Genomic DNA, 12,231 nt, shown 5'->3' with positions numbered 1-12,231 from the left:
ACATAACACAATTGTTGCCCATTGCATAAGTTGGGTTAAGTATAATAACAGACTCCAAAATAGCGTCACATGCTTAATCTGTTATTGTGCAATTATAAGCTTCATAAGAAAAGCTGATCAATTCTGGACGGCATTATTGAGAAATAAGAGCTAAATAGGGATTTCACAAATAATGGAGCGGATGACATCAATGTGAATAATCCCTATATACATCACGGATGAACTTTTAAACCCTCTACCAATATATGGTTTCAAGTGTTTCAATCAGCCCACGCGTGGAGCTTACTCTAAGGAATTCCTGTTAATCACAAGAGTTACTATACATTATATAAAGGGTAGATTGATACATTGTTCCAAAGGAGACCTTAGTGAGGAATACAAATTGTTACATGTTTTGATGTGTTGCTGCTAAAATATTTTTTAAAGTCACAGGATGTTTAGGTTTTCTCATAATTTTTATATATGAATAAGGTCATTTTTAATAAAATATATTAATACTTTAGTGACAGCGCTTCTCTCTGTGGTTCTCAGCAAACAAAGGCAGCATGCAGGAAGCTATTACCGGCATCTGTGAGAAGCCCTGGGAGTGTATTTAACAAGGAGTCCTCCAATCAGCTGCTAAAGGCTGATTAGAATAAATGCCGTGCAGCTGCCTTGCTGCACGGCCAGAGAGCAGGTGAATATCTTAATTTCCTAAAGCCTAGCAACGGGGAACGCGGTCCACCAGTGGCGTCCCCGTTGCTAGGGTCCGTGCGGCTCAGCGCGCCCGGCGTCTAGCGTTGCTAGGGAGCCGGCGGCTGTACGTGCACGGCATCTCTAGTTGCTAGGCGCCGGGCCGCGCAGACCATCAAGCGGACCCCGGCGCCTAACAGTACCCCCCCTTGAGGAGGGGTCAAGGAACCCCTAAAGCCAGGTTTCTGAGGAAATTCCCGAAAAAATGCCCTCTTGAGCCTCGGGGCATGAAGATCCTTATCCAGGACCCAAGACCTTTCCTCCGGACCATAGCCTTTCCAGTGAACCAGAAAATACAGCCGATCCCGGGACAATTTGGAATCGAGAACCTTCTCTACCAAGAACTCCTGTTGTCCCTGTACATCCACTGGAGATCTACCCTGAGAGATCTTCCGAGGAAATCTACTGGAAGAAACGTATTGTTTCAACAGGGAACAATGAAACGTATTTCCAATCCTGAGAGATCTTGGTAAACGTAACCGAAAGGCAACTGGGTTGACTCTTTTAATAATAAGAAATGGCCCAATAAATTTGGGTCCCAGTCTAGCTGAGGATTGTCGAAGCCTGATGTTGCGAGTCGACAACCACACCCTATCTCCCACCTTAAAAGTGCAAGGACGTCGGAGCCTGTCAGAAAATTTCTTCTCTCGAAAGGCCGCTTTTCTGAGAGCAAGGTGCACCTTTTTCCAAATGGCTCTGAGATGGGAGGTTAAGGTAAGCGAGGAGACTGAGGAATGATGAAAAAAAGAATTAGCTCTGGGGTGAAAACCAAAAACTGAAAAGAATGGAGACTCTTTAGTGGAGGAATGACAAGAATTATTGTAAGCAAATTCAGCCAACGGAAGAAACTCGGACCAATCATTCTGGAGTTTGGCTGAATACAAGCGCAAATATTGTTTCAATGATTGGTTAACTCGTTCGGTTTGCCCGTTGGATTGTGGGTGGTAACCGGATGTTAACGACAATTTCATCTTCAATGAGGCACAAAAACATTTCCAGAATTGTGCGATGAATTGTGGACCCCGATCAGAAACAATATCAGTAGGCAACCCATGAAGCCTGAATACATGGCGGAGAAACAAAACTGCCAACCCTTGGGCAGAAGGCAATCGGGGAAGAGCAATAAAATGAGCCATTTTACTAAAACGGTCCACTACCACCCATATGACTCGGAATCCGGCTGAAAGGGGAAGGTCAACCACAAAATCCATGGAAATATGAGACCACGGCCTGAGAGGAACATTTAAGGGCATAAGTTGCCCGATGGGCAAGGAACGGGGAACCTTATGCTGTGCACAAACCTGACATGAATAAACAAATTCCTTGACGTCTTTAGAAAGACCAGGCCACCATACTGAGCGAGAGACTAACTCCAATGTCTTAGAGACTCCTGGATGCCCTGAAACTTTGTTATCATGGAATTCCGTTAAAACAGTAACTCTCAAAAACTCAGGGACGTAAAGACGACCAGCAGGAGTAATTCTAGGAGCTTGGTGTTGAAGCTGTTTTAACTGGGTAAATAAATCTTGTGTGAGGCCCGCCCAGATGACCGAAGATGGAAGTATGGGGGTAACAGGATTGTTATTGTGAACCGGAAGAAAGCTATGTGACAGGGCATCAGCCTTAGTATTCTTGGAACCAGGCCTGAAAGTGATTATAAATTTGAAACGCGTAAAAAATAATGCCCAACGTGCCTGCCGGGCATTAAGCCGCTTAGCCGATTCAATCTATTGCAGGTTCTTATGGTCAGTCAATACCGAAATAGTATGTTTTGCTCCCTCCAGCCAATGCCTCCACTCCTCGAAAGCCCATTTTACCGCCAGTAACTCCCGATTACCAACGTCATAGTTGGATTCAGCGGAGGAGAATTTCCTGGACATAAAGGCACAAGGATGTAACTCCAGAGACTCCGGATCCTTTTGAGAAAGGATAGCCCCCACTCCAACCTCCGAGGCATCAACCTCCACCACAAAGGGCAATTCCGGATTAGGAAGTCTGAGGACTGGAGCCGAGACAAAGGCTTGTTTCAAGGCCCGGAAGGACAACTCAGCTTCACGCGACCAGTTGGTAGGATCCGCTCCTTTCTTTGTCAGAGCTACAATGGGAGCAACCAGGTCAGAAAAAGAATGAATGAACCTCCTATAATAATTCGCAAACCCTAAAAAACGCTTAATTGCTTTTAAATTGGTGGGTTGCGCCCAACTAAGGATGGCCTGGAGTTTCTTTGGTTCCATGGAAAATCCCTGAGGGGAAATTATGTACCCTAAAAAAGATACTTCCGTGACATGAAACTCACACTTCTCCAGCTTGGCATATAAATGATTCTCACATAACTTTTGAAGAACCAGACCCACCTGGGTAACATGTTGTTCCATTGATTTAGAAAAAATCAGGATGTCGTCTAAGTAAACGACCACGAATTTCCCTAGGAAGTCACGGAGCACATCGTTAATGAGGTCTTGAAAAACTGCCGGAGCATTGGACAGGCCGAACGGCATCACCAGGTATTCGTAGTGACCCGACTGAGTACTGAAGGCCGTTTTCCACTCATCTCCAGATTTAATTCGGATGAGGTTGTACGCTCCTCTAAGGTCAATTTTAGAAAAAAATCACAGCAGAACGTAACTGATCAAAGAGTACAGAAATCAACGGCAAAGGATAGGTGTTTTTAACTGAGATCTTATTCAGGGCTCTAAAATCAATGCAAGGTCTAAGCGAGCCATCCTTTTTCTCCACAAAGAAGAAGCCTGCACTTAAAGGAGATTTTGATGGTCTAATAAATCCTTTCTCAAGGCTCTCCTTTACATAATCATTCATAGCCGCAGTTTCTGGCCCGGATAATGCATATAATCTTCCCTTTGGCAATGCGGCACCAGGAATTAACTCAATAGCACAATCATAAGGCCGATGGGGAGGCAGAATGTCCGCATTGCCTTTGGAGAAAACATCAGCAAACTCCTGGTATTCCACCGGAATGAGTTCTGGAATGATAGCTGCTACTCTGACTGGAAACGTGATACATTCCTTATCACAAAAAGTACCCCAATGTGAAATCTCCCCCGACCGCCAATCAATGGTGGGATTATGAAAGGCCAGCCAAGGGTGACCCAGAACAACTGGAACTGCTGGGCAATGTGTAAGAAAGAACTCGATTTTCTCGGAATGTAGAGCTCCTACTGTAAGTAGTACAGGGGGTGTACGGAGAGAAATAATCCCATTAGACAGCGGACTCCCATCTAAGCCATGCATGGTGACACACCTACCCAAAGGTAACTGAGGAATGCCTAAGGCCTTAGCCCAAGTTAAATCCATAAAGTTTCCTGCAGCTCCACTGTCAACAAAACCCGACACCAAAGAACTGAGGCTGCCAAAGGAAACTTTAACTGGGACTAAAAGGGAGTTATTCGTTGAGATAAGCTGCAGACCTAGGTGAACCCCCTCACAATTCACCTGGTCAAAGCGTTTCCCGACTTGTTCGGACAATTACGAGCAAAATGTCCCTTACCCCCACAGTACAGACAAAGACCAGAATTTTGCCTTCTGGCTCTTTCTTCAGGAGACAGCCGGGAGAGACCCATCTGCATGGTCTCCTCTACGTCTTCAGGAATGGAATATACACACGGACTTGACCTTACAGGTGCTCCTTTTTCAGCCCTCCGCTCTCTGAGACGACGATCAATCTTAATAGAAAGCTCCATGAGTTTATCGAGAGTCTCAGGAGCGGGGTACTGAAGGAGACTGTCTTTTATAGACTCTGATAAGCCGAGGCGAAACTGACTGCGCAGGGCTGGGTCATTCCAGCCACAGTCGTTCGACCAACGGCGAAACTCCGTACAATAAACCTCTGCAGGATTTCTACCCTGTCTGAGAGAGCGCAACTGACTTTCAGCGGACGCCTCTCTATCAGGGTCATCATACAAGAGCCCTAAAGACTCAAAAAAAGCGTCAATTGACAACAATGCCGGATCCTCTGCTCTTAAACCAAATGCCCAGGTCTGAGGATCCCCCTGGAGCAAAGAAATAATAAACCCGACCCGCTGAGATTCAGTACCCGAGGAAGTCGGTCTTAAACGAAAATAAAGTTTACAGGATTCTTTAAAATTAAAAAAACTCTTTTCTATCACCAGAAAAACGGTCAGGCAAATGCATCTTTGGTTCAGGGACTACCCTTGGTGAAGCTCGCAAAAGATCTTCCTGCGACTTCACCCGAAGAGAAAGATCCTGAACCATCTGAGTAAGTTCTTGAATCTGGCTGACTAAGAGCTGACCAGGATTTGGCCCTAAACCTGTTGGATTCATGAGGCCGATAAACTCTCACAAAACTGAATGAGCAAAAATTAAACCCCGTTTAATTTTAAGTTTTGGTATGGCCGGTAATAATGTTATGATTCCAGCACTCTGGTCAGAGAAGATCTTATGGCAAGGACTGGAGCACTGGAACGGAATGCTGGGGAAGGGAGCAGGACAGGAAAATAGCCCCTGGCGCCCTAACTCTGTTGTCTCACCCGTGTTGTCAGAAATCCCCTGCGAGACTATGGTTTCTTGAGCCCTTGGCAGCCGCGTTTGAAGGGCGGATTATGTCTGCCCAACTTCGATGCCCCCCGGTCTTAATGAGAGACAAAGGGAAACCTGAGACAGGGTGATAACAAGAGGCCCTCTAACTAAACAACCAGGCCAGGGGCTAAGCAAACTCAAAACTATAATATGTGCGGAGAAACCGCCAGGAAAAAGGACAACCAAAATATCCACTTGTCCAATTCTCCTACCCGGCACCGCCAAGTACCAGAGAGGACTTGTGGAAGCGGAACCCTCCGCAAATGCTCCAAACACAAAATATAAAAGGTAAAGCGGCTGAGCCGCAACACACGGCAGAGCCGCAACTCACGAACACCACTGGATATAAAACGGTGATCAGTCAGGACTCCAGGGAACCAAACGACCTCTTGGGATGAGATGACAACTCCCGAATACCGGACTTCTGCGGACTGGAATGACCGGATACAGCAGGACTGGAAACAGACTCTCAGTAAACAAAGGCAGCATGCAGGAAGCTATTACCGGCGTCTGTGAGAAGCCCTGGGAGTGTATTTAACAAGGAGTCCTCCAATCAGCTGCTAAAGGCTGATTAGAATAAATGCCGTGCAGCTGCCTTGCTGCACGGCCAGAGAGCAGGTGAATATCTTAATTTCCTAAAGCCTAGCAATGGGGAACGCGGTCCGCCAGTGGCGTCCCCGTTGCTAGGGTCCGTGCGGCTCAGCGCGCCCGGCGTCTAGCGTTGCTAGGGAGCCGGCGGCTGTACGTGCACGGCGTCTCTAGTTGCTAGGCGCCGGGCCGCGCAGACCATCAAGCGGACCCTGGCGCCTAACAGTATGACTCCCAAAAACAACAACCGCGTCATTGGGACCAACTGCGATTTTGGCAAGTTTAGGAGCCAACCATGTTGTTGAAGAACTGTCAGGGAGAGTGCAATGTTTTGCACCAACTGGTCCCTGGATCTCGCCTTTATCAGGAGATCATCCAAGTATGGGATAATTGTGACTCCTTGCTTGCGAAGGAGAACCATAATTTCCGCCATCACCCTGGTGAAAATCCTCGGAGCCGTGGACAGACCAAACGGCAATGTCTGAAATTGGTAATGACAATCCTGAATTGCAAACCTTAGGTAGCTTGAGGCAGTGGCTAAATGGGAACATATAAGTAGGCATCCTTTATGTCTACCAAAACCATGAAATCTCCGTCCTCCGGACTGGAGATCACTGCCCTGAGAAATTCCATCTTGAAATTGAATTTCTTTAGGAAGAAATTGAGGGATTTCAGATTTAAGATTGGTCTGACTGAGCCGTCCGGCTTCGGGACCACGAAGAGGCTTGAATAAAAACCTTCTCCCTGCTGACTAAGGCCAATTTGAACAATCGGTGAGGGGGAACGTCTTGAAACCCCAGTTTGTACCCTTGGGACACTATTTGTAAAACCCACGAGTCCAGGTCCGAATGAATCCAGAACTGACTGAAGAGTTTTAGACGTGCCCCCACTGGTGTGGGCTCCTGCAAGAAAGCCCCAGTGTCATGCAGTGGATTTGGCAGAAGCAGAGGACAATCTCTGGTCCTGCGATCTTGAAGAGGCTACAGACCTCTTCCTTTTCCTTCCTCTACCTGCAAAGAAAGGGGAATCTAAAATTCTTGCATATCTATTGGGCCAAAATGACTGCGGTAGATAATGATGCGTCTTCATCCGTTGACAGGGAACATAGGGCAAGAAGGTTGACTTACCATTGAAATGAGGATGCATCTTGCTGCCTTTCCAATGAAGCAAGTTTAATTTAGTAATAGGTGAAAAACCATCCTTACAAAGGTGTTAATCAGAGACTTGGCTTTGTGGACACTTTTCAGAGAACAAATTTGTTAGCATAAAAATAAAGCCAGAAAATGAAGAGCTTTTTAATCACTCTATTGGATTTTTCTGCCAGCATATTTTTTTTCTCTGCAACCCACTGCTAAATTGTGCTTCCTAGCTGTTTTTATAAAATCACTGAATCAAATCTAACTCTGATTACATCAGAGAAGGCCAGGTACCCTACACCATAACATGGGGTTTGAAATTTTGACTTGTCTACTTAAAGTTCACCAAAATCTGATAACAAGGTCAATTAGGTCCCTGGGTGGGATTGAACCACCAACCTTATGGTTAATAGCCGTACATACTAACTGATTGCGCCACAGAGACACTTTGCGAAAGTCCATACTGACAAAGGCTAATAAGCATTCATCTAAAACGTTTCCTAGAAAAACTTTAAAAAGTCAATAATCTGGAGAGTTTTTGTAAGATGTTTCTTCCATCAACCAACGAAGAAACACATTGGTACTTTCCCATGATGAGTGAGTGCTTCAGGATCTCTTGCACTTACATGTACAGCAGAGTACTGCAATGGAAGCATGCTGGGCCCATAACCCAGAGGTAGGCAGATTGAAACTATCCTCTGCTATATGCATTTTTTTTGTTAATTAAAGTAATCCAAAACTGGGATTGATATTTTGTCTCTTTTATTTTTACTTAAAGTACAATAACTTTTACCATTTTAATTTGTTTTAATAGTATATTGACAGTATTGTTTTCTTTCAAAAATCCACTTCATTTTCTTTACCCTATTATTAAAATGGTAATTGACAAAAACAAACTACATTGTCACCAGAAGAGCAATACAAAATGTACAAGTGATATATTAAAATCATCTTTCCAGCTTGAATTTCAATGATGCATTGGGTCAACAATTTTGTGAGAAACATCTTCACCCTTAAATAAAGATTTTCTTAATTCCTTACCTGTGTGCTAATTAGATATCACCTTGTTTTCACATTAAACAGACTTCCACATGAGAAAGCAGCAAGGATGCAGTGGCGTTAATGTTTCCTGGTGTCAACCTGTATTATTTCAGTAGACATTGAAATGAGGATACATCTTGCTGCCTTTCCAATGAAGCAAGTTTAATTTAGTAATAGGTGAAAAACCATCCCTACAAAGGTGTTAATCAGAGACTTGGCTTTGTGGACACTTTTCAGAGAACAAATTTGTTAGCATAAAAATAAAGCCAGAAAATGAAGAGCTGTTTAATCACGCAATTTGATTTTTTTGCCAGCATATTTCTTTTTCTCTGCAACCCACTGCTAAATTGTGATTCCTAGATGTTTTTATAAAATCACTGAATCAAATCTAACTCTGATTACATCAGAGAAGGCCAGGTACCCTACACCATAACAGGGGGTATGAAATTTGACTTGTCTACTTAAAGATCACCAAAATCTGATAACAAGGTCAAGTACGTCCCTGGGTGGGATTGAACCACCAACCTTTTGGTTAATAGCCGTACACACTAACTGATTGCGCCACAGAGACACTTTGCAAAAGTACATACTGACAAAGGCTAATAAGCATTCATCTAAAACGTTTCCTAGAAAAACTTTAAAAAGTCAATAATCTGGAGAGTTTTTGTAAGATGTTTCTTCCATCAACCAACGAAGAAACACATTGGTACTTTCCCATGATGAGTGAGTGCTTCAGGATCTCTTGCACTTACATGTGCAGCAGAGTACAGCAATGGAAGCATGCTAGGCCCATAACCCAGAGGTAGGCAGATTGAAACTATCTTCTGCTATATGCATTTTTTTTTGTTAATTAAAGTAATCCAAAACTGGGATTGATATTTTGGCTCTTTTATTTTTACTTAAAGTACAACAACTTTTACCATTTTAATTTGTTTTAATAGTATATTGACAGTATTGTTTTCTTTCAAAAATCCACTTCATTTTCTTTACCCTATTATTAAAATGGTAATTGACAAAAACAAACTACATTGTCACCAGAAGAGCAATACAAAATGTACAAGTGATATATTAAAATCATATTTCCAGCTAGCATTTCAATGATGCATTGGGGCAACGATTTTGTGAGAAACATCTTCACCCTTAAATAAAGATTTTCTTAATTCCTTACCTGTGTGCTAATTAGATATCACCTTGTTTTCATATTAAACAGACTTCCACATGAGAAAGCAGCAAGGATGCAGTGGCGTTAATGTTTCCTGGTGTCAACTTGTATTATTTCAGTAGACATTGAAATGAGGATGCATCTTGCTGCCTTTCCAATGAAGCAAGTTTAATTTAGTAATAGGTGAAAAACCATCCTTACAAAGGTGTTAATCAGAGACTTGGCTTTGTGGACACTTTTCAGAGAACAAATTTGTTAGCATAAAAATAAAGCGAGAAAATGAAGAGCTGTTTAATCACTCAATTGGATTTTTCTGCCAGCATATTTTTTTTCTCTGCAACCCACTGCTAAATTGTGCTTCCTAGCTGTTTTTATAAAATCACTGAATCAAATCTAACTCTGATTACATCAGAGAAGGCCAGGTACCCTACACCGTAACAGGGGGTTTGAAATTTTGACTTGTCTACTTAAAGATCACCAAAATCTGATAACAAGGGAAATTAGGTCCCTGGGTGGGATTGAACCACCAACCTTATGGTTAATAGCCGTACATACTAATTGATTGCGCCACAGAGACACTTTGCAAAAGTCCATACTGACAAAGGCTAATAAGCATTCATCTAAAACGTTTCCTAGAAAAACTTTAAAAAGTCAATAATCTGGAGAGTTTTTGTAAGATGTTTCTTCCATCAACCAACGAAGAAACACATTGGTACTTTCCCATGATGAGTGAGTGCTTCAGGATCTCTTGCACTTACATGTGCAGCAGAGTACTGCAATGGAAGCATGCTGGGCCCATAACCCAGAGGTAGGCAGATTGAAACTATCCTCTACTATATGCATTTTTTTTTGTTAATTAAAGTAATCCAAAACTGGGATTGATATTTTGTCTCTTTTATTTTTACTTAAAGTACAATAACTTTTACCATTTTAATTTGTTTTAATAGTATATTAACAGTATTGTTTTCTTTCAAAAATCCACTTCATTTTCTTTACCCTATTATTAAAATGGTAATTGACAAAAACAAACTACATTGTCACCAGAAGAGCAATACAAAATGTACAAGTGATATATTAAAATCATCTTTCCAGCTTGAATTTCAATGATGCATTGGGTCAACAAATTTGTGAGAAACATCTTCACCCTTAAATAAAGATTTTCTTAATTCCTTACCTGTGTGCTAATTAGATATCACCTTGTTTTCACATTAAACAGACTTCCACATGAGAAAGCAGCAAGGAAGCAGTGGCGTTAATGTTTCCTGGTGTCAACTTGTATTATTTCAGTAGACATTGAAATGAGGATGCATCTTGCTGCCTTTCCAATGAAGCAAGTTTAATTTAGTAATAGGTGAAAAACCATCCTTACAAAGGTGTTAATCAGAGACTTGGCTTTGTGGACACTTTTCAGAGAACAAATTTGTTAGCATAAAAATAAAGCCAGAAAATGAAGAGCTGTTTAATCACTCGATTGGATTTTTCTGCCAGCATATTTTTTTCTCTGCAACCCACTGCTAAATTGTGCTTCCTAGCTGTTTTTTTATAAAATCACTGAATCAAATCTAACTCTGATTACATCAGAGAAGGCCATGTACCCTACACCATAAGAGGGGGTTTGAAATTTTGACTTGTCTACTTAAATATCACCAAAATCTGATCACAAGTTTAATTAGGTCCCTGGGTGGGATTGAATCACCAACCTTTCGGTTAATAGCCGAACACACTAACCGATTGCGCCACAGAGACACTTTGCAAAAAGTGCCTACTGACAAAGGCTAATAAGCATACATCTAGAACGTTTCCTAGAAAAACATTAAAAAATCAATAATCTGGAGAGTTTTTGTAAGATGTTTCTTCCATCAACCAACGAAGAAACACATTGGTACTTTCCCATGATGAGTGAGTGCTTCAGGATCTCTTGCACTTACATGTGCAGCAGAGTACTGCAATGGAAGCATGCTGGACCCATAACCCAGAGGTAGGCAGATTGAAACTATCCTTTGCTATATGCATTTTTTTTGTTAATTTAAGTAATCAAAACTGGGATTGATATTTTTGCTCTTTTATTTTTACTTAAAGTACAATAACTTTTACCATTTTAATTTGTTTTAATAGTATATTGACAGTATAGTTTTCTTTCAAAAATCCACTTAATTTTCTTTACCCTGTTATTAAAATGGTAATTGACAAAAAAAACTACATTGTCACCAGAAGAGCAATACAAAATGTACAAGTGATATATTAAAATCATCTTTCCAGCTTGAATTTCAATGATGCATTGGGGCAACAATTTTGTGAGAAACATCTTCACCCTTAAATAAAGATTTTCGTAATTCCTTACCTGTGTGCTAATTAGATATCACCTTGTTTTCACATTAAACAGACTTCCACAGGAGAAAGCAGCAAGGATGCAGTGGCGTTAATGTTTCCTGGTGTCAACCTGTATTATTTCAGTAGACATTGAAATGAGGATGCATCTTGCTGCCTTTCCAATGAAGCAAGTTTAATTTAGTAATAGGTGAAAAACCATCCCTACAAAGGTGTTAATCAGAGACTTGGCTTTGTGGACACTTTTCAGAGAACAAATTTGTTAGCATAAAAATAAAGCAAGAAAATTAAGAGCTGTTAAATCAAGCAATTTGATTTTTTTGCAAGCATATTTCTTTTTCTCTGCAACCCACTGCTAAATTGTGCTTCCTAGATGTTTTTATAAAATCACTGAATCAAATCTAACTCTGATTACATCAGAGAAGGCCAGGTACCCTACACAATAAGAGGGGGTTTGAAATTTTGACTTGTCTACTTAAATATCACCGAAATCTGATAACAAGGTCAATTACATCCCTGGGTGGGATTGAACCACCAACCTTTTGGTTAATAGCCATACACACTAACTGATTGCGCCACAGAGACACTTTGCAAAAGTACATACTGACAAAGGCTAATAAGCATTCATCTAAAACGTTTCCTAGAAAAACTTAATAAAGTCAATAATCTGGAGAGTTTTTGTAAGATGTT

This window comes from Pseudophryne corroboree, unplaced genomic scaffold (assembly GCF_028390025.1).
Source record: "Pseudophryne corroboree isolate aPseCor3 unplaced genomic scaffold, aPseCor3.hap2 scaffold_297, whole genome shotgun sequence".
Taxonomy (NCBI): Eukaryota; Metazoa; Chordata; class Amphibia; order Anura; family Myobatrachidae; genus Pseudophryne; species Pseudophryne corroboree.
Note: the sequence above shows the minus strand (reverse complement) of the source record.